General features: G+C 42.9%; 1 protein-coding gene and 1 long non-coding RNA gene across 2 annotated transcripts in view; one reads left to right on the plus strand and one right to left on the minus strand.

The window, feature by feature from the left end:
* Positions 1-23,989, minus strand: part of OTUD7A (OTU deubiquitinase 7A) — a 1,294,251-nt gene that overhangs the window by 69,984 nt on the left and 1,200,278 nt on the right. The window lies entirely within an intron of this gene.
* The window catches only part of LOC146859998 (uncharacterized), a 124,200-nt gene continuing 102,894 nt past the window's right edge, over positions 2,684-23,989 (plus strand). Inside the window, exons 1-2 of the long non-coding RNA XR_014978756.1 lie at positions 2,684-2,751; positions 18,428-18,513. This is a non-coding gene — a long non-coding RNA (uncharacterized LOC146859998). The remainder of the gene's footprint in view (positions 2,752-18,427; positions 18,514-23,989) is intronic.

The raw sequence follows: 23,989 nt of genomic DNA on the forward strand, positions 1-23,989 counted from the left end.
TTATTTCTCTGCGTGGGCCCTGTGATGGGCAGGCCCATGCATGCGTGGCTACTGGATACCTCACATCCTGCTGATGGAGTGCCCTGACATGCTCACTGATTCTCTCTTTAAGGGGTCGGATAGTACTCCCCACATATTGTTTGCCACATTGGCATTCAATAATATAAATCACAAACTTAGTTAAACAATTAATGTTGGATTTAATAGAATAGGTTCTGTTGTTATATCCCTTGAAAGTTTTGACCTTATGTTGAGCCCACCTGCACACCCCACATGCTCCACATTTATGAAAACCAGTGTTGTGTGTGGTGAGCCACGTCTCTTTGGGATTGGTCTTGGGTACTGTAGGGCTGAGTCTGGAACGAAGTGTTCTCCCCCTTCTAAAAGTGATCAGTGGAGAGTTGGTAATGCAACCCGACAAAGAGTTGTCTGACAAAAGTAAACCCCAATGTTTTTTTAGGCTTTTGCGCAGGATTTGGTTGAGATCAGTGTAATCTGTGATCATTCGAATTTTCTGATTGTCAGATCTATGTTTGTCTTTGGTCAAAAGGGTATCTGAACGACTCATGTTAGAAACTCTTTTTTCTGCTCTATTGAGATGGGTCGATGCATAACCCCTTCTTTGAAATCTGGTCTTCATGTCCTTAATACAATTTCGAAATTCCGTCTCTTCACTGCAGATACGTCTAGCCCTAATGTATTCGCCATAGGGAATAGATCTAATTTGATGTGCTGGGTGATGACTATCTGCGTGTAAGACAGAGTTACATGAAGTGTCTTTACGAAAAAGACGACTGTGCAAATTGCCGTCCTTAACATACAGTTCAATGTCAAGAAAACTGATTCTTGTGGGGCTGGATTCCATAGTGAATTTCATGCCAAAATCGTTGGTATTCAAAAAGTGGCTGAATTGTTCCAATTCCGTTTGAGTACCGGACCAACACAGAAGGCAGTCGTCAATGTACCTGCCCCAAAAAATAATATTTTTCGGAAGTGAAAACGTTGTCCATTTGACCTCTGTCTGCTGTTATTTCACTACCTAATGATTCTCCCTCTGTCTGCCTGCTATGCATTTAGCTCTGTCTCTGTTGACCCAGTGACAGTTTAAGGTTTTTTGTGGTCCGTGCAAGGCATATTTCAATTATTTTTGTGAGACTCAGTTACTGAAAGTTTACACATAATTCAGTATAGTTTGGGATTATGCATTCTTGAATTAGCAGGAAGTGCGTAATAAATGTCAATGTTCTCCCCCCCTCCCCCGAATATATGTCGTTAAGGTGGCACTGCTAATGCGTCTATCTGAACTCCAGCTGAATTCTAGTATTCAAGAATTGAAACAAGCTTGTTTCTCAGAAAAGCAATCCCATTGGCAGATAAACTACCTCTGTGTTGTTCAACAGCCGCGCCTGCATCATGGCTACTCGATGTAGGTAGAAACAAGTGCGGCTTCGGAAGGTGCCACAGAGCTGAATGGTGTTTTTTTCTCCCTTTCTCCATTCACATACTTTTCTTCTGCTTAAGGGTTTGTTTGCATTTGGGAAAATATATTTGTGTCAAATATGAACACACCACAGATTTAAGACTTGCTGATTTGTGCATAATGTGAAATGTTTTTGATTAGCTTTGATTTGGGAGCTTGATTAGATGGGATTTTGTCTCAGCAGGTGGGAGCAGGTGCTTTGATTGCACGGAGGAAGAAATCTCATCCCCACCCCTGCTCTATCATCTCCTTGATTAGGTGTCAAATCGATTAATTTTTCTAGTGGTTTATGTGTTGATGATCCACTTTCCAGGTCATAGCATTGATTCAGGAACACAACTGAGTTGTGCAAGTAAAGTCCTCATTATGAACTTCGTTGCAGGTCTGTTGTTGTTTAAAGCATCATTTCCATTACGTTTAATTTGTCTTTTTTGCTTTCTACGCACGCATGTGTGGGAAAAATAGGCCAGCATGGCAGAAGAACCTCTGTGGGAATCGGGATGGAAGCACCAGTTCCGGAGGTTATTCCACATTTACGAGACAAAGATTTGTAATGGTCTGGTACTCCTGCATCCTAGAAATACCAATACGCCGAAAACAGTACTTCCAGGGGTTGTATTACTGATGCAGCTCCCCAGCTTCTCTAATAATGAGGGTCTTAGAGTTTGAGCAAAAGGGCATCTCAGTTGCAACAAGTTGGCCACCTAAAGCATTCATGTGCAGTGTGATGTTTGCATGCGTCATGACGCATGGCAGGCAGTTTTAGTTTACTGTTCGCACATGATGGAAATCTATCTCACATCAGTAAATTAAAATGTCAAATAAAGAAAACAATTTGCGCAGCACGAAGCTGAGAGGCTTCAGGAAAGAGACCGCTACAAAGAGGAAAAGTGGAATAGAGGAAAGAATCATGGAGTGCCAAAAAAGAAATAGAAAAGATTCCATAATAATTGTCATAAAAGTATACAACTCATCCAATCAGAACACCGTGAGACCAAAATGCTCCTGGGTATGACAAACACACAAATAGTAAATAAAGGGTTCCTTCATTCCTGCTCCTGCTTTGTGGCGCCCGGTCCTGGAGGACCACAACACCCAGCTTGCCTCACGCTCGAGGCGCACAGCTGCCACCAATACCAACAGCGCCTGGAGGCGCTACAAAGACTGCCAGACTCCCGCAACGCGGGACGCGCGCGTGGACCAAGGGAGGGCTCGTCTACGCCCGGAGGAGGCTGGGCTGGGCCACCCCCCTGACACCTGGACATCGAACGGTTGGTCTCAGTCTTTAAGTACTGTCCTTTCACCTTAGTCCAGGTTTATTATTGCCCATATCCCCATTAGCAAGAGAAACATAAGGGAAAAATGGGTAAAAGGAAAGCCACTGACGTTCCGGGAGAAGGCCAAAGTGGGAAAGGCAAGAAGGTTAAAAAAATGGGGAAATGGTCATCCTTGTAACCAAATTATAGCACGAATCGACGACTAGGTCAACGAATGTAAGGTGATATTAACAACGCCAATACCCATGGGTCCAGGTCACAGCATGATAGAAGAGCTACCGACCCCGAGTACTAGTGTCAAACATGGAAAACCTTAATTATATGTTCCGGACATTTTTAAGAAAAAGGTGGACCCTGAGGGATTAATTGTGGGCAGTGTAGTAGCACACACCAGAAACTCTCAAATTACACCTTTGAGCACAAATAGTTATACATGTTCAAACATGTTCGCTGTGTTAACCTCGCTGAATGATGAAGGCCCTGGTATAGTATGTACTGAGGAGGTTGCAAATGTAACACGCGATGTTATTCCATCTTGTCGGTGTAAGACCCCATGCTCAGATTCACTACGTGGGCAGTTGACCTATTTAAAATCACAAACCACCAAACTTAACGAGGAAGTTACCTCACTTAGAAGCGTAGTGGGAAAGCTACAGAGCTACTGGGAAAATATCAGCAAGTTACTCCTGCTGGCACAAGTAGATCCCTATTGCCTCAGCAACCATACAAGAGTACATCTAAAAGGGTAAATTCGGGAAGTGGCGAGAGTCTAATAATCAACTCTGTTGCTGACCCTCCGACAATTAATAACGATAAACATCATAGAGGCATGAATTCCAATTAACCTCCAGTTTCAAATGGCATAAAATGGAAGCAGGGCCTCCAGAGTCAAAATGAGGGAGTAAGTAGGGTCCGTACTTTGTTGCCGAGATCTCATCCACTCTCTGGGTTGAAAAAAATCGAAGATAATAGAAAATGGGACAAGGTAACATCACGAACCGCGAGGAACCACATATTTCTAACTAGCGTGCCAAAGTTATCCCTTAGTTCAGCAAAAGAGGATGAATTCACCCTGATCAATACAAGTATCCATTGGCTTAGACAGGTGCGCAAATGCAGATCTGTCATAAGGAAGGACATATCCTCAGCAAAAAGGTTCAAACTTAGATTTTATTCGGCTCTCCTTGGTTTCTCCAGACCTGGTGGACAATTTGGTGGCCTTTGAGATCAGGACATCAAATTTGATTTCCACACAAATAAAAATGAAGTATGATCCCCCAATTCCACCGATAATGCAAAACCTAACAGCCCCTAGCTTATTAGCCAGTGGGGGATCTAGTCTGTCAAAAATAGATTGAAGTTTAAGGAATTCAACTTCCCCTACAAGCCAATTGACAACTTTATTCCCAGTGGTAATGGTAGGAAATGTTTCACAAGGATGTATCGGCAGCAATAGGAGTGGGTTGGTTAGTGAAGTGTTGTCTGTGAGAGAGTGTAGTAGGAAGGCCCAAGATGACCACAGTTCCAGCGAAGTTTCTGTCCAATGTACGAGGGTAGTGGCAAAAGGTGCACCTACATCGACCGCTAGTACTCTCTCTCTACCAATATTTGATCAGTTGACCCTCGTTACATGGAACATTGCAGGCTTACATACTAAAGTACCATTCATGGATTAGTTAGACTTTATAGATAAACACGATATTTGTGTTTTCCAAGAAACGTGGTCATTAAACCCGATTTCCCGTGTAGGTTATTTAATTTTTTTTAAACCAGCCACAAGGGGGCAGATGGGTAGATCTTTTGGAGGTCTTACCATTTGGGTGAAACAGCGCTTAAGCTTTAAAATCGAGGAAGTTCATGTTGACAGCCCCGATATTATGGCCATCTCCCTAAGCCTAAAAAACAAGTGTCACTTAATATTGATAAATGTGTACGCAAGGGGGCTTGTCGGAGGTAGGCAATCTGCCACAATTACCAAATTAGAGCAATTTCTAGACGACCTTAAAGGCGTAAATAAGGTGACGAATGCAGGAGATTTTAATACCACCTTTGAACCCCTTGACAGGGATGATGGCAATCTTAGCGAGGAGGAAGATGCCCAATGCAATATTTCATCACTAGAGTTGCCACCAATTAGAAAATGGACTGAGACCGCTTTACAACTAAAAGCGTTATGCTTGGAGAAGGGCCTCAGGGCTGTTAATGGAGGAATGCCATCAGATAGACTGCGTTCTCCTACATATAGTAACGGGTTGAGAAGTAGCCGCATAGACTATATTCTTGTTAATCTCGAACAATAGCCAGCCCTCGTTGACATGGTGGTAAGTGAGCGTAATGAAAGTGGCCATAACCCGCTTGTGTTATTAATGTTATCCCTGGGTTCTAAAGAGCCTCGGAGAACAATACCTGAGAGCGAAACTGCAGAAACTTTAATATGTAATGATCAGAGGAGGGTGAAATGGGATAGGATTGTAACAAATGCTAGCCCTCTAACACAAATGAAAGCAGCGGTGGAGAGCACGCAAGCAGATTTTTATATTATGTCTGAACAAGAGAAATGTAGTGCTATAATCACCAAAGCTCATGATGTTTTGTTTGCAAAAATAAATTGCTTTTTTACTAAAACATATAAGCCAAATAATAAAGGAATAGCGAGGCAGGATAGGTGGTACAACAAAGGCTGTAGAGAGGCAAACAGGCAGATGTCTTTAGCCATCAAATCAAAAGACATGGGGAGAATAAGAACTACCCGAACCTCATACAAGTCAACATTAGCAGCAGCAAGAAGGGAATGGGATGAACAAAGATGGTTAGAGCTCCTCCAGGCTAGCAGGGGTAAAAACATGCAGTTCTTTTGGAATATGGCCAAATGGGGGAACGCTGGGTCAGGGCAAAAGCTGCAAAACCACGTTGCCCAGGACATGTGGGTCTCCTTCTTTGAAGAGCAATTTGCCACTAAAAATGATGACATCCAATTTCAAATTCCCATGGCCGATTAGCCCCTGTTATTTACCCATGAAGGGGTGGAGAAGGCTCTGATGGCAGTACCCAGGGGGAGAGCACCAGGTTTATATTGCATCCCTGCAGATCTGTTTGTCCACGATAAAGAGAACTGGGTAAGGTACATTCTTTGGCTAGCAAATGCTATCGCCAATGGAGCCCCCATTCCAGAAACATGGCGCGGTTCCGAAATCCTCCCTATTTATAACAAGCATTGGCATAGCCAATAGGTCTCGCCTTTGGGACCTTATAAGTGTTTAGCCATGCAACAATTGCATATCTAAATACTTATAAGGTCCCAAAAGCGAGAACCATTGGCTATGCCGAGCGGCCGTGCGGCCGTGAAAGTGATCGCGATCAAACATCAAAGCGGCCTCGAAAATGAAGTAAATCGTGCCGCGCCCGCGCCCGCGCACATGCACTGTAGCTCTAGGCTGGCCTGGTAGCACTTTTTGGAGCCCTCACAATAAGTCTCGCCAGACCAGCGCATGCGCTGGGTCAGGCGAGACCTAAAAAAGGGGACCGTTCCTGTCCCAGTAATTATAGGCCGATCAGCCTTATCGATTCCATACAAAAGATTACCGCAAGGTTAGTGCTGAGCAGGATACAGGAGTCGATGGAAACCAAAGAAACACCATCCCCCCTACAGGCAGGATTTCGTTCTCACACAAGCACTGTTGACCAAGTTTTCTGGTTTATATTAATGTATTGGTGCATAGTTATAATAGCAAGTGGTACCATTTATGCAGCCTTTGTGGACCTAAAATCCGCCTTTGATATGGTACCGCGTAAGAAGCTTTGGGAAGTACTGCACCACCAAGGGATGGCTTCAGAACTTTTATCAATGGTAGTGCGACTGCACGAGGATAACTTTGCACAGGTTTGCTGGGGCGATCAGGGATGTGTAACCCCACGCTTTCCGGTATCCCAAGGGGTGCGGCAAGGGTGCGTTTTAGCTCCAACCTTGTTTTTATTGTTTTTATTTATGTTTGCGGATGATACTTTGATCATCTCAAAGACACAGGCAGGGTTGGACAGGGCACTCAGGCGATTTAAGGGGTTCTGCCTAGATCATGACCTGGTGGTTAACGTAGAAAAGATAAAATATATGGCCTTACAAAACCATAACGTAGTAAGCGGGAGGGTTTTCATGAATGGGAAGTAACTCGAACAGACTGATGTGTTCACAAATCTAGGAATTACCTTGAGCATACAATTAAACTGGAGGCCTCATATTGATCTTATGGCCCTTAAACATAGTCAATTAGCGGGGGTTCTTTTTAAAGGAATTCAATCTCTCCCATACTAAGCCCATAGGTGCAGCAATTAAGATATATAATACAAAGATCAGGTCTTCCATAATGTATGGAGCAGAGCTTTGGGGCTTCAACGATCTTTCCCCCTTAGTACTGGCCCAGAATAAATTTGTGAGAGCTCTGACTGGACTACCACAAAGCACCCCACTAACACCTCTGCTATCAGATCTGGGTTGCAGTTTGCTGGTGGAGGAAGCACGATTTAGACCAGTGGCTTTTTGGCGCCGATTGTGGTCTACTCCTGAACTCTTACACTATGCAATGGCAGCAAAGGACATAGTAGATGCAGATAAATCATGTAAGTTCGTCTGGCTGCAAAAAGTTAAGGCTACGCTGGTAGACAAGGGCATGAGGCATCTTTGGGAGGACCCGGCTGCAAATCAGTTTCCATCAAAAAAAGCATTTAAGGAAGCATATTGGTTGATGGTCAAGGCGGACCATCTACATTCCACAAAGGCAAACTCATTGACTGGCCTGTTTCTGGAGCACAAGATTGTTCCCAAATATGAAAACTTTTGGGATTTTATAACTATACCTTGTGAAAAGAGATTATATTTCCAATTTCGGGTAGGGAGCCTCCCGGTAAATTTTTATACTAGAAAGTGGTCTAGCACGATCAAAAGTAAATGCTTGCACTGTAAAGAACAGGATGAAACAGTATTAAATATTCTATTTACCGGCCCGCTATACAAAATCCCCTGTAAAAAATGGCTGAAACCAAGCTGCTCTAATATGGGCACACGGTCCAGTGCAATTGCTCTGCGCACTTTAATGACCAACACTAATGAGCCAAATGTAATAGCTATTGCTAAATTTTTAGGTAGGTCGTGGAGAATTCACGCAAATTTTTTCAAAACACAGTTGACTGGGCCCACAGGTAATATTGAGGTAGACATATCCCCTGTTAGGGACTTTGTTTAATTGAGCACATGGTAGAAATCTAAGAATTATAATAGAGATTACGAAAGGATAAAACAGGAACAATAAGATTTTATACATACTTAAAAAAAAACATTTTATTAGTTTAAAGACTAAAGTTTTTGCTTTTATTATTGTATTTTAGATATTTGTTTACTGTAAAATGTGTACAGTGTTGTAAATTTATGAATTGTTATCTTGATTTTTGAGAACGTTAACGAATACAATTGTTTGCACTGGACACTGTAACTTGCGGCAAATGGCTTTTATTATTGATTTAATCGAAATAAAGCATAAATTGAATTGAATTGAAATAAAGGAATTAAATCAGGAGCAAGGTAGTGAAATAGACAACAAAAACATCCATTCACAAAAAAGAGGCTGTACCAAAGTCCACTCTAAGTATATGTTATATATTGGAACAATAGGTCTGCATTCAGCCTGCTAGGACTTCTTGTTGACGAGACCTAAAATAGCAGATAAGATAGACACATTTTTGTAACCACCTTCAATTCAGCTAGTAACAAACTCAAGCATATAATCAATTGACCCTGGAATCTCTTGAATTGCAAGGTTAGACTGCAAAAACCCTGTTTGGATTCGAAAATGATAAAGACATAAAACACTTTATTGTCAGCGCACACATGAAACCAGAGTGACTGCTTACCACACGTTCTAATGCGGTTTTACCAGAAATTGATGGTCATTTTCAATTTAACAGTTGTAGAGTCTTCCCCGCACTAATTACACCAAGATACAGGACATCATTACAGAAATACAAAACCACATTCCATCAACATACAAATTAGTGTCATACAGATCCCTACAAATTAAGTAGGGCTGTGTATCTGGACAACAGAATTGTCAGAATATCGGGACATAGTCCACTCATATCAGCAGAGTATGTTGGCCCAATTCCTAGATAGCTCACAGTGCCCCATCTGCACTCCTCTCATGTGCCAAAAAGAAGGACTGATTCTCCCCTAGAAAGGCCATGTTCACTCCTACTCAAAAAAATCAAACTTTTTCATCCAAGATTACATTTGTAGCTCAATTTAATCTCACATGCAATAAACAGACATATGTTAAAATCTTTAGATAATGACCTATAACCTCCTCTTTTCTCTTCAGGTCATCAGAGACTATTAGTATGAGCTGAAAGCGCATCTAGTGTCCAAAACACAGATTACCCAAGTATGGACCTTGGCACCACTGACTGGTAATTTCACATGTGGAACATTCAGTATAGGTATCGGTACTTTCAATACCAAGACTTTTTTTAAACACTTTATTTTATTGATTGTTACATAAAATACAACAAAGAACAAAGAGACGAGCGGTACAAAATACAGAGTACTTTCAAATAGGAGTATTTCTCCCTCGCGTCCAGCCCATGCCACAATCAACTGAGCATTACCATGACATGCAGGTAGAAAAATGTACATCCAGAGTAATAGAATGATAAGTCCAAGACACTACCTGATTACTCAGTGAGATTATAAGGGTATAAATTATCGACTTGGCAGTCACATTCGGTGCACGGCATTAAAATCTAAACAAACCTCTCACTCATTGTCCGAGCCCTCGCCCGAGCTGGTCTCGCCGTCCTCATTGAATATATTATGAATCAGCTACCAGGTCATGATCTCATCCTCCGCTTTCTCATCAGTACGGGTGAGGCGCATATGGGCCTCCTCCACCACACCCCTTTCACATAGGTCTATAAACCAGGAATTTAACTGTGTCAGCCTGTCACCTAGCCACCCAAAGGATATTCTCCTCTTGGCTAAGAGTAATGCAAGGTGGGCTAGCTTGTAAGGGATCGTGCGGCCCTTGGGCTTTGACACCACTCCCAAAAGGCAAGCATGCAGGGTAACAGGGATCTCCAAACGTGTCGCTCTCACTACGACTGAAACTACAATCCTCCAGATATTCTGGATCCCAGTGCAGATCCAGGCCAGGCTGAATTGAGAAAAGAGGCCCCACCTCCCCCACACAGTGCACAGCCAGCTTCTCACACAGGGTCTATTCTGTACAACTCTCTAGGGGTCACATAAATGTGGTGTAGGAAATTGAAATTCAATAATTTGAACCTGTAGTTACAGGACACCCGCCTCACCTTTTCAAAGTGCAGGATCAATCAGTTATCCGGCCCAAGTTCCTCACGCTGCACACTCCATCTCCACCTCTACCATGCTATCAAACAGGGTAATAAGGTTTTCCCACCAAAGCATCCTGCCAAGCACCTGGGAGGGTCGGGCACTGCCGGTAACCCAGCCCACACCTCTCTTGCTGTATTCTCCAGTTTGGCATAGTATAGGAGGTGACCCGGGCCCACCCAAAACGGCTCCTATGCCTCCTGAAAGGTAAGGAAAATCTTCCTTGGGTGTAGGTCATCCACAACTGTGCATCCACCCACTCTTCACTGCTCCATGGACATATTCCTGACAATAGCACAAAAAGGGGGCCAGGTCCCACAGACTATGCTCCCTGTCAAAGGAAACTGTTTATCACCTTCACGACCACAGCCTCCCACACCATTGCTGTCTGTCTTGCCAAGTAAGAGACAGGGTGTTCTGAGCAACCTCCTCGTATTAATAAACGTGCCAGGGTATCCCCCCCTAACATGTCTGAGTACAATCTATTCTCCCAGTTGTCAGAGTCAGTCACCCATTTCGCTACGTGTTGTAGCATGGTGGCATAATAATACGTTTGTAAGTCTGGGAGAGCCAGTCCCCCATTCTCCATGTCTCATTTATGGACTGACAGTGCCACCCTGCTGCCTCTCTCTGCCCACACCAGTGAGATAAGTAAGCTGTCTTATTTACAAAAGAACTCAGGCCGAAGTAGGAACAACCCGTTTTGGACTAACAGCAAAAATCTGTGCACACGTAAAAGAGTAAGCAGTAACAATTACTGTAAGTGATGAATAAAGCAAACAATAACAATTTCAATAAAACAGTGATCCGATGACGTGTTTTCTTTCTGTGTAGATTTATTCGAAGACCATGTGCCCAGCCAACACGTGTTTCGTCAGGGATTTAACCCTACGACTTCTTCAGGGCTCAAGGGCAGAAAGGCCGGAATGGTAAATCACTATGCCGGTTGTAATTCCGTCCCGGCTGGTAAAAGGAAGTTCAGTCCCAGGATGGGTGTAGAGTAAGTATCGGTAAGTACCACAATCAAATCCCTCTTCAAAGAGTATCGGGTTGTCCTTGCGAGTATGCCAGACAGAAGAGGAGTGTAGCAACCACCGGTCTGCCTGGGTTAGGGTTACCCCTTCATCTGTGGCACCGTATTGAATTTCTATCCACTACTGACGTTTAGATGCAGAGGCGCCTTCATGCACCGCATTATTAGAAACCCCACGCGTGATTCGGTTTTGGACTAAATAGAGACACGGAGACAAGAAGACCATCTTCGGTACTGCCGCCCCACCCATCACGAAAGCGGGGGTTTTAACTAACCCTGGGCGGTGAACTCCACTTCACTTGCGGAGTTTGCAGAGTTTTCGGCACTCCATGTAGCACGTGCTCAAGGTTTTTTACTTCGCTCATCAATGTCAAGCTCGCGACCGAGGAAAATACACCTCCCGGTGCGATTTTTCCTTGCTCGTGCCCGCCATTGTCTAATAAGCGAGCGCAATCGAGGAAAATCAACCTGCCAGTGAGATTTCTCAATGCCGGTGGTCGGATTTCTCAATGTGACGATTTGCGTTGAGAAACCTTCCATTCATGTGAAAAAAGCTGCAGTTCGGGTAGAAAATATACCCTAGTAGCAGAAAAAAGGTGCTGTTCGTGATGATTTTCCAGCGCGGGACAAACCCCTGGCACTGAAAATCACAGCGAATGGCATGACCCTAACGCACTTCGCCGCTTGCAGAACTGCGCATAGTGCAGCAGAGTTTTTTTGTCACTTTTCTGAGTTCCGCATAGCCACACACTCCGCCCAGGCTTAATTTTTACCAGAAAGCTATAGAGGTCCTCAGGCGCTCCAGGAGAGTGTTGACATTTAGGTGTTGAAAGGCAGCCTCCGTATGGAAGATCCTTATTCCTCGGTACCGAAACCCCTCAGTCTCCCACCGGAGGCCCAACTACGGCAGTCGTATACTAACACCTTTGCTAATGTACATTTTAAACTTACTTGCCATAATAATTGCAATTCTTCTCATGTGGTCCATGCCATCTAGTGACCATGCTGTAAAAGACACACAAAGTACACTTGGCATTCCACTGGACAGATCAGCTTATCTCAACAAATGTTGGACTGAATATCTCAGATGAAACTATGAAAACTTTGTCAACCTACATATGATTTCTCCCATAAATTCTTGTATATGTTAGCTTATTTCCCATTTGTCGTCCTGTAGCCAATACTCTAGTTTTTCAATTTCTCTTTTGGATCACTTTAATGTGCTACAACTGAAAACGATACTTACTGTTTTCTGCTCCATTTATGATGTACCCAATGTATCGGCCAATTTTGTCCTTTGTTAGTCCAACTAAATATCCTTTTCTAACGTTTTCCAGTGTTTTCTATTTGTAGTACCCCTCTAATGCACCTTAATTACTGTCCTGGATTACCTCAGTGTGCTAAATGTTGACGTGATTCAATTAAAATTTTCCTCAATTTAGGGCTGTCTGGAGTGTTTAACTTTACACCTACTATTTGAATTAGGCCTGGGTCGTGTACTCTGCTCCGTTTGCGGAGTTTCCTGCAAACCATGCTCGGCGGAACTCCAAAAAACTCTGCTTCCACTCACTAAGTTAGTGAGCTTTAGTGATGAAAATCCAACACTAGGCCACCTTCTATCAAGATTTCTCAACACAGGCGGGGTCGTGGATGGTCGCCTACGCTCGAGTAGAACTTCTACTCGAGTGACAGAAATAAGCAGCACCCTCTTGCACTGCACATTGTGCCGTTCGCGCTGATTTTACAGCGTGGGACAAACACCCGGTGCTAAAAATCATTGCGAACGGCGCAATGTAACATATTCTACTGCTTGCTGAACTCCGTGTAGCGTGGTGCAATTTTTTGTCACTTCCCGCAAACTCAGCCCAGTCTGGATACATTTATTATAGATGCTACGTTTTTCCTATGTTTGTCTGGCTCAGTCACTCTGCGCCCTGCTCTCTCTTGTCTTCCACCCCAACACAAAAACTAAAATTAAGGGAGCTTAAAATGTCCATCAATGTAGAGACGGCTCAGAACACTAATAACAAAACAGAATGTTTGTTTACGTTCGAGAGCCTAACTTCACAGCACCGTCGTGCTCCACTGACAAATGACTGAGTTCCTTGCATCTAAAAACTGAGCGCTTCTACGAAAGTGTCATAAACTTAGCTTAATGAGCCAGCTACGAATATGTGCTTTGAACTAACAAATTCACAAAGACTTGTTTTCAAGGGCTCTTCTTCACACCTATGATTAAAGGACTGTCAGAATGAAAGCCCTTTATTTTCATGAACTGACTTAAAACCAAAGGGTTTCTAGCTATTTTTTTCAACGTAGTCAACTCTATCGAAAAAAAGAATTAGGAACATTATATAACAAAACATCAGTGCCTTTGCAATGGGCACATAGCATGCAAATACAGTAAGATTAAAACAACTGCGAATGATATTAAGAATCAGAGCTGTAAAGCAGGAATTTTAGAAAAATCGTTTATATTGCCTTTTAATAAGAGAAGAATGTCCAGTGTGGTGGAGGTGATCCTATAAGATGTGCGTCCAAGGAAGCCATCCATGTAAATAAGCATTGAGCTAATTACAAAGGATGCTTTAATTTGAAGGTGGTCACAACGTAGGTAACAGGGTACTGCCCTTTACCAGTGTTAGAAGCGTGCATGGAACACATAGGTGGCATGCCAGAGTAGAGAAGAAACTATTATCGCGTTGGCCTGCTGCCTAGACATCTACTTATAGAGGGGAGCCCACAAAACAAGCAGACGGCAATAAGGATCATGAGCAGGGGGTAGGCTGTTGGGTTCTACAAGATCCCCCCCAGGGCCAGGCAAGTCCCAGGCAAAGTGAGCAGAGAGTGGTTGAAAATCAGAAAGCAGCAATGTGGGAGCGAATCAAACTTCTCCTAAAGAAGACAGACCTGTTATCAACTTGTCAGGACGTTTCAATTAGTGCTGGATCAAATTGAGTCTGAAGTAACCACTTCAAGATGGACAACGTTAAGTGAATCAATCTAGGGAATATATGACTTTGATAGATATCATGCACATTTAACTCATCCTTCCTATCCGAACATCACATCAGCAGTTCCTGTGGTTTGCACTGCTGGAATGTTACTTTTAATTTCCATCTTAACTTTTGGATTTAAAACTTTTATGAGGGTTTTCATAAAGGTCATGATACCATTGGTAGGGATCAGCCAATAAAAAGAGAGTATAGGTTCTTCCTTTCTATGTGACTCACTGATTCATGCACAATAGAGAAAGACGTACAGACTGTGCACAATTTGTCTCGGCAACCTGTGTTATGCTGAGCATGGAGAAGACCCATCTAGATTCCTCATACGCTCTCGAATTCATTGGAATATGATTCCAAAAGCAGCAGCGGAGACATCACCTTCCAAAGATCAAAGTAGGCAACTTACAAAATCATCCTGTCTTATCTATTGCTGGACCTGGCGCTTTCTGCAGGGTTATCTCTAAACTTTGTGCTCTCCTCCACCTATTTTATTTACCTTCTTTTTGTTAGCTTTAGAACTCTGGGCACGATACCGCTGCTAATCTGTGCTAAAGTGGATGTGCTCTCTCCTCTAAACATGGTATGATTGGTTTACACCTGTTTGGCATATTTGATTTACTAGTAAGTCCCTTGTAAAGTGGTATATAATATACCCATGGCCTGCAAATTAAATGCTACTAGTGGGCCTGCAGCACTGCTTGTGCCACCCACAGACGTAGCCTTTCAAACCTGTCTCAGGCCTGCCACTGCAGGGCCTGCATGCTCAGTTTACCACCACTTCAACTTTGCATTTAAAACTACTTGCCAAGTCTTAAACTCCCCTTTTATTACACATAGGTCACCCCTAAGGCCCTATGAGCAGGGTGCTGTGTAAGTAAAAAGTAGAACATGCACCTTTACGTGTGGGATGTCCTGGTAGTGATAATCATCCTATATTGTTACTTACTACCTACTCAGGCCATTGGCTAGCATTAGGAATCATCTTATATTTACTTAAGTGGTGATTCCTGATCTGAAAGGAGTGGTGTTGCCATGTCTGGTATGTTTAGAATTGTACTGGTGTAGTTGGATTTTACATTGCTGTTTTAGAAATGTCGCTTTTAGAAAGTGGGCATTTCTCTGTGCTTAAGACTCTTTGTGCTTTGCAGCCTGACTCCAATACAAGTCTAGGGCTGAGTGATAGCTACACTGGGTGCATACTTCCCCGACAGCCACAGCACATGAAGGGCTGGGTTTGATAGCGATTACATCTGTATTTATCAACATAATGATGGTTTTCACTGAGCTGGGAGAGTTTGATCACACAATTCATTTGTGCAGGTTGTGTCCTGCCCTCACACAAAGGGCTGATTTACTTCCTACTGATTGTCCAGAGCCAGGGCTGGGTTGAAAGGGATTGTTGCGCACTTCTTCATTGAAGTCATACCTTAATCTCTTAAAAACACATATTTTCTTTTTTACCAAAGATTTCATAAAAAGATTGTTAAAAGGGGATTTCATAAGATAATATACAGTGTTACTGACTTTCTAAATAAACACTAGACATAGACTCTTTTAAAAACCTATCTAAGAACCCTACCTAACATATTAAAACCAAAATACATGACCATTTTATATTTGTCAAAAAACTGAACTTCCATCACCACTTATTTCAGTCCCAATATTGGAGTCAACAACGCAACTCCTGCTACCACTTCTTGTATGTTCATAATGGAGGGACGTAACACTATGTACAAACACTACTCAATCAATGGCACTGTGAGTTTTATGTCCATTTTCATTATTTATCTGTGTGTACCGTGTCAAAAATGTAATCACCTTGCAATTTAAAAGGAGATCCGTTGAGTCCAAACCCTTGATTATTGCTGATCTACAAGACCTAATCCCTCTATCGTTAAAGGCCTTTTTAAAAAACCACGCCCAAGTTGACTTTAAACATGGACATATACAGATAAGATGAATTAAATTTTGCTTCTCTGCGCCACATAGTGTACATATTGTAGGCCCAGTATTTATCTCCCTTTTGACTGATCCGCTAAACTTGGTAAGTACCCAAACCTGGTGGCCAGGAGTTTCCGTTTTAAGTAATATGAATATGTTGTGTACAGATATTCAGCCAGTTGTAATTTTGTGTAGGACTGCAATACCATCCAGGCATGAGACCTCTTTACAGACTTATTTTTGTACTCTAATAATGAATGTAGTTTCACCATTTTATTTATCACTTTACGAAAATCAGGAAAGGAGGGGGACTGTGCCCAAAGATCTTTGGAATTTGTTTCTTCCAAGGCCAATTTTAAAAACTTTCCATAACTAGAGTGCTGATCTTCTTCCTGGGCCCGCCATAAGGCATCTTGTAGGTCATTTGCTCGATTTAACCAGATTTTCCGCCAGCTTTTGACATACGCAAAGGTTCTCCCAATCCCTTGATGAATAAGGCCAAATTCCAATCTCACCTGCGCTGGAGACGCGTTCTGAGGTAGGTTAAAAACCCTTTTGTATGCTTTCAGTTGTATCTTGTCCAACAGTTTAGCAACTGTTCCATGTAGAACGATGCTTGCGTACTCTACTGTCGGCATCAATTTGGCAGTCATTACGGCTAACAATGGCTTTAGGGATGGGCCCTTTAGGTTTATTGAGAGGGCACAAAATGCATAGATTAAGTAATTATCTTTTGTTTCCAGATAGTGTTTATATTTTTGGAAGTTTAAACGATCATCAATGTACAGCCCTACATATTTGTGGTTATCAAGTACCACTAATGTTATTTCTCCCAGTCTGACAGGGAATTTTCGTCCTGACCCTTTTGCAATAGTCATCATTTTTGTTTTCTTGTAAGTTAATTTCCAAGGCGTTGTCATTTGCAAATATTGTTCGCTGGTGTAAACCACCTATGAATTATTGCAAAAATATCAGAATGCAAGGCTCTGAGATGGGTTCAAAATCTACTGCCTTCTATTCCAACATAGAAACAGCCTAGATTTCATCAGAGCTTTTGGTCAGGAGTCTCTTCCAGTTCTGGCCTTCATCTCCCATTTGTTCAAGTGTCAACTCCCCATTGACTCTGCAATCACACCTACTAATGTGGTGAAATTGTTACATTTACCCAATACATACTTTTTCAGCATTGGTTGTCACCAATGAAACCAGTGCCCAGGACTTGGGGGGACACTGAGGGTCCTCTTTCAACAGAGTTTTGGTCAGTCCAGAATGAAGAAAGGTTGTCTGACTAGAAGGAATATGTGGCAATCATCATACTCTGCTTGATTTTGCTGCTCTTATGAAGAGACCAGCATAATGGATACATATTACTACATGACATCCAATGTCTACATAAATACTTAGGAGTATACCCTCTTTCAGACTTAGATGGCAGGAACACTTCTTGGACTGTCAGATGGATCATCTTAGCTCTGTGTTCATTCATCTGCTCTTGAGAATTTTCTGGGTCACATAGATAAGTCTGGTTGCTGTTTAAAACGTAAAGATATCCATCTCTTGATCTCTTTGAAGTTTGCCTTGAATGATTTGTGTCCTTTCTTCAGCCTTTTGGACCATATAAGTGACTATGGGGGATATCTGCTATCACGTCCAGGGCTTCTAGAGTTTCTGTATGATTTTTCAAGGATTAGGGAGAATGTTCAAATGGTGATAGCGGTTTGAGTGTTGGCCAAAATGATCAATTAGATGTTCTCAATTAGTCAACAGTAACCTGTTCCCTTCAATCCTCTGCTAACGAGAACCAAAGGGCATTTTTTTAAAAACAGTTGCTCATTTAAAGGGGGATGCAGAACAGGAACAGCTCATCATCTCCAACTCTGCAAGAGGGGGTTGATCTGGGTTTGTACTGTCTACAATTAGACTTCGGTAGTGTGACACTGAGATATTCAGAACAGAAAACATCTGTTGGGGCAACACTAAAGATGATGGAGGCTTATTTTCTTTGCTAAGTAAAGAGCTTTTCCTTGTCATCATAATTTTCCTTGAATTTTCTCAGAACTTCATTTGGTGTAAAGGAGTCTACAAGCGATACATTAGGCTTAGCACATGGGGAACTTTGTTTCCCGGATGCATACATTCTGTAACATTAGAATGCATTTGGACTGGTTAGTGGTAAAATTGTGCTCTTTCTAAGATTGGGCCTTTTTCTGTCTGAATCCGCGGACATTCTGTTCTTGTCTCCACTTCTTGTCTCCACTTCTGAAAATCCCTAAATGTTTTCTTTTCATTACATAGATGCCTGGCAGAGAAGAATTATTTTTTATGAACTGTGGATCTTCTAAGAAGTGCCTGAAACCTTTCACAAAACTCTGAGTAGAAGGGTAATTATAGTTACTTAATTTGTGTACTTTCTGGCGCAAATTAGCATAGCCTTGCAGCACAGCATCCTGGAGTTTGCTAGTTATTTTGGGAGTTTCGCAGAGGAGATATCTTTCTGGCCTTTTCTGGACAATTACCTGAGCTCTGCCTTCTACTTTCCTCCTCCATTGCAGATTATATCCAGGGGATCTATTGTCAATTCAGTAAGGGTGCACAGTGATAACCCTTGTATTACATGACCTAGATGGGGCACTCAAGTGTTTGAAGTATGGTGTCATGTGAGGTAAAAATGTTGCAAGTTCTTCAGTATATCTTGGGTAAATTATTAACTAAGTAAATGACTGGAATGAGGTAGTGTAAGGAGGTATTATAATGAGGCATTTCTTTCACAATGAACCAGTAATATTCATTTCACCAGGACCTCCTCTTCCTCATTCAATTACAACCAGGTAAAGGTGGTACTCAAGCTTCGAAACTAGGCTAAATATGCAGTGAATTTAACTGGACAACAATAGGATGTATGTGTATAGCAGAGTAAGCACTACAAAGGACACATTTTATTTCCTGTATGAAATATAAGATGTAGGCAGCAAGTTTGTTGCTAACTATTTAAGGAGGGGATCACCTCTCTCAGATACTTTCCTAACAGAATTGTATTTATTTTTATTTACTTAGAAAGTAATATATAGCGCGAACATGACCACCGAGGCTATCAGAGTGATTTACAGTTTATACATCAAGAAGGGTACTAGCAGACAAAGCTGAACCCAAAAAATAAAAATAAATTCACAGTCTTAAAAAAGTTCGGGATTCTCGTAACCCCAGCAGCTGTGCCAAACATCAACGGCTGAGGCCTCAGAATCGAATGGAGTCGCCAGACTGAGGCAGAAATTTCTTCATCAGGAGCCCTTTGACCTCTTTTTTGAAGAGGGCAGTGGAAGGGTTCGCCCGGACATCTGGGGGAAGGGAGTTCAAAATCCTTGGAGAGCTACCTGAGAATGCTTGATTGTAGGTTTTTCTTTTCTTGAATTTTTGTGGTTTGAGGAATAAAGTACTGGCGCTTCTGGAGGCTCTTGAACCACATGAGAGCTCCAGTTTCTGAGTGAGGTACAGCGGGGTATTGAAGTGGATGGCTTTGTGTGACATGCATGCAATTTGTAACTGAATCCGAGCTTCATATAGGAGCCAGTTCAGGGCCAGCAGGTCTGGAGAATTATGGTTGTATTTTTTAGTGCAAGTTATGAGCCTAGCAGCAGAATTGAGAGCAACCCTAAGAGGAGCCGTCTTCATTCTGGGCAAGACGCAAAGCGTTGTGCTACCATAGTCTAGCTTTGAGATCACTAATGCTTGTACTGCAACCTTTAGGTCATGAGCAGGGAGATAAGGTTTGAGATTCTTTAGGATGCTGAGTTGGAAGTTCACTCCTTTGGTGAGGGAACTGATGTGCTTCTGCATGTTCAAAGAATTCCGTTTTGAGAGCATTTAACTTCGAGTGGTTACGTGTCAGCCAGCTTTGTGTTTCCAGAAGGAGAGAGTTGAGGGACTGAATGTCCTCGGGGAGGCAATCTTCAGGTATTGTTCAGAATCATCCGTATACATGTGATAGTGAATGCTGGATGATTTCAGAATTTCTGTCAGAGGCTCCATAAACAGGTTGAAGAGCGTAGGTGAAAGCACTGAGCCATGAAGAACCCCCAGAGTGACCGGCGCAGGATGGGACAGGGATTGGTTCACCTTGAAGCTTTGGGATCTGCTATGAAGGAATGAGGAGAACCAGTTTAGTACAGACCCAGACAGCCCCATCCTGTGTTCCAGGAGGTCAATTAGGTTATCGTGTTTGACTATTTCGAATGCTGATGAGAGGTTAAGAAGGATCAGTAGGCACGACTCATTATGGTCCAACATTCTTAGCGCATCATTGACAATGTGAGTTAACGCTGATTCTCTACTATGGCCCAGGCGGAAACCAGAATGGCATTGATTCCGGAGTTGGAAATGATCGATGTGGTTACAGAGTTGGGCGAGCACACATTTCCCCAGGAGCTTTGCCAAGGTGGGGATATTAGAGATTGGGCGAAAGTTATGAAGGTCCGAGCGATCAGCAGATGGTTTCTTTAGAATCGGGGTAACTTGACCAAATTTAAGGCAATCCAGAATAGCACCTTGCCGAAGTGATGCATTGACGATCGTAGTCCAAAGTGTTAGTAAGGAGGTTCTAATTTCTGGGAAAAGGTTCGCTGGCAGGGGGTCGTTGTAGTGATTGCTACGATGTAAACAGGCAATGCCTCCACCTTGTCCACTAGCTCTGTCCAACCTAATGATATCGTAATTGGGAGGCACTAAAATGTCCAGGATGGGAGCAGCGGAGTCATTTAGCCAGGTTTCAGTCAGAATTACAAGGTCAAGGTCCTGAGCAAGGATGAGGTCAGCAATGTCCGCACCATGTTTAACTGCCGATCTACAGTTTAAAAGCACACAGTTGAGTCTTATGTTGGTGTCAGTTGGTGCAGGTAATGTGGTGTTGACTCTTGTGAGGATGTTCTCATTTAGTGTTCTGATGTTTAGCCTACGTTCCCTGAATGGATCCGTGGGGATGGATTCAATTTGTTGCAAGTTCTTTATGGTGGAGAACTGTGCCGGATCATATGAAAGTAGGAGAGAATGAATATCCCTATCAGACAGGGAGGCTCTACATCTGGAGGGGCGAGAAGGGTCGTTAGGGTGAGGAGCGGAGGCCCAACTACGGGGTGCGTGGGTGATGTGGGACGGTGACCGATGAATAGAGGAAGGGGAAGGGAGACAGGAACATCTGTTAGCTGGGAGCGAGCAGCGATGGTGATTATCCATAGTGGAGCATCTTAGTGTAGAGTTATATGACAGTTCCTCGGTGATGTGTAATAGGCTACGTACCTCTGGCCTAAGTTGTTGGAATATGACCACTTTAGCTTAACTCCAAAAGTGTTATCGAAATGATGTATCCTTTACTGCCTGTGAACACAAGTGGGCTGAGAAATGATCACTTAAGAAGATAAGATTATGAACCCTGTTCAAAGGATTTTATGTAATGAGTATTTTTTAAGGCACGCATCTCACCCAGGAGGGTATCCTGGCCCCTAAAGAATGGAGGTGCGGCCTTAGATAGCGTCTATTGGAAGAACCATTTTCTTGCAAAGTTCAATGACAGCTGGCTCTGATTGTGGGGTGGGATTTTGACCGTGAGCCTGGCAGCAGTGTTTTGGTTGACCTGGAGTCTTTTGGTGAGGTGTGCATGGATACTGATATAGAGTGTTCCAATAGCCTAGCTTGCTGAAAACTAGGGCCTGGTGTTGGTTCTCTGGGTGTTGAGTTTGAGATATCTAAAGATTTATTTGAGGAGACTGAGGGTAAAGAAGCAGGACAAGGTGAAAGTATTGACCTGCCTGGTCATTGAGAGCTGGTTGTCTACCATTAGCCAGAGGTTCGTGGGTTGGTTCGAAGGGTTTTGTGTCCACCCCAATTCAGCCAGCCAGCAGTCTGGTGTCCACAGTAAGGTTTCCTTACCGAAGACTACCACTTCCATTCTGTCTGAGTTGAGATTTAAACAGATGGTCTTCTTCTAGATGGTGACTTCAGACATGCATGTGGTGAATTTTATCTAGGTGTTGGAGGAGACATCTGAGAGGATGAGCTAGGTGTTGTCTGCATATGAGATGATGATGACTCCATGAGCATGGACGATGTTGGCGACTGGCTCCATGGAGACATTGATCAGTGAGGGGCTGAGCGAGGATCCTTGGGGGACTCCTCTGCTTAGTTTGGAAGTCGCAGAGCTTTGCAGCACCACACTGACAAACTCGGTGCGTTTGAAGAGAAAGAAGCTGATCCAATAGAGGCAAGTCCTCATGTGCTGGTTTCATGGAGGCATTGAATGAGGATATGATGGGTATGGTGTTGAAAATGGCTAACAGGGTCGAGCAGTATGAGTGCAGCTGTGTCTTCTCTATCCATGATCATGCAGATGCAGTCATTGGCAGGGATGAGGGCAGTCTCAGTGTTGTCTTGGACCTGAATCTGGATTGAGTGGGGTTTAGAAGATGGTTGTTGTTGAGATGATCACAAGTTGTTTGTTTACCAGTGTTTACAGTATAGACCTGGTATGGGGGCAAAGGGTTGTAAATAGTGCTGTTATTATCACTGAAGTAGTTAGAGAGCTAGGTGCTGAGCTCCAAACGTGCGATGATGGTCATGAAGGTGGAAGCGGGGAGGTAAATTCCTTTACTATGGCAAAAGGTTCTTTGGCTTTGTTTCTGCTATTCTCGATATATTCGGTCAGTGCAGAGTGTTCGCTAGATCTGAGTGGCTGGTGGTAGAAGTGGGGGGCAGATCTGAAAAAGGTTCTGTCATTTCCGTCATGGGTGTGTCTCCACCCGTATTCTAAATTTTTTGTGAATCAGTTGGCTTGCGGTCTGAGCCTGGGGCTGGTAATGGTCATAATCGCGGCCAGAAAGTCTGCACCACAGGCGATCCAGACTTTGAACTTGGTGACAGTCTGGGAGAGGTCCTGATTTTGGTGAGGAGGGTGGCAGGTTTGGAGCTCTGAAAACCATGTTTCCTTGGGGATCCTGTTACAGTTGCTTAAGATGGTTTTGGAGGGTGCGGTCCCACGTTAGTGGAGGAGAAGCAGGTGAAAGTAGACGAAGTAGTTGTCGGTCAACGTGAGGGTAGTTGACTTGTCAACAATTATGCTGGATCAACAGAATACACCGCCACTACCCTTCCAAGCATTCTAATCAACGAAACAGAATATTGGGAACACCGCCCTACCCGAACCCCTTACAGTGCTTTTGACACACTAAGTACTGATTTATAATTTGTCATGATGATTGACTGTAGAGTCTCTAACCTCACTACTCATTTTTGTAATTTACTTTTCTATCTTATTGACTGTTGCTTAGGTTGTTATAAGGATATCTCTTAATATACAGTAGACCGGGAGTAACTCTTACTCTAGGATGGTAGCTATGACTCTACAAACCCTATTATAATTGTGTAAACTCTACAAACTCTATTATAATTGTATCACAAAACTGTACTGAAGTAACTTGAGATACTATGTTAAATGTTTGCACCATATTGATATCTGACGGAACTGTACTTCGTACATGACGTTTATTTAAAAAAAACAGTAAACATCCCCCCCCCCCCCCAAAAAAAAAACTCAATGATGCTGGGAAAGTTGGTAAAGATCGGGTCATTCACAGGATGAGTCCAAGTCTATTTAGGTCTTCTAGGAGGTTGTTGGTGTTTTGGTCAGTGTGGTCTTCCAAGTGGAAGTTGAGGTCACTTAGAAGGATGAAGGAGCTAGAGTTAATCACTAGTGGTGCGATGAAGTATCTGATGGCAATTTGGAAATTTGGGCTTGGGCTGGGAGGGCGCTAGAGAAGGAATCTTCCCATAGTTGTGTTGCTGGAGATGTAAAGCTTAAAGGCCAGGTGTTCC

Source organism: Triturus cristatus, chromosome 3_1 (assembly GCF_964204655.1).
Source record: "Triturus cristatus chromosome 3_1, aTriCri1.1, whole genome shotgun sequence".
Taxonomy (NCBI): Eukaryota; Metazoa; Chordata; class Amphibia; order Caudata; family Salamandridae; genus Triturus; species Triturus cristatus.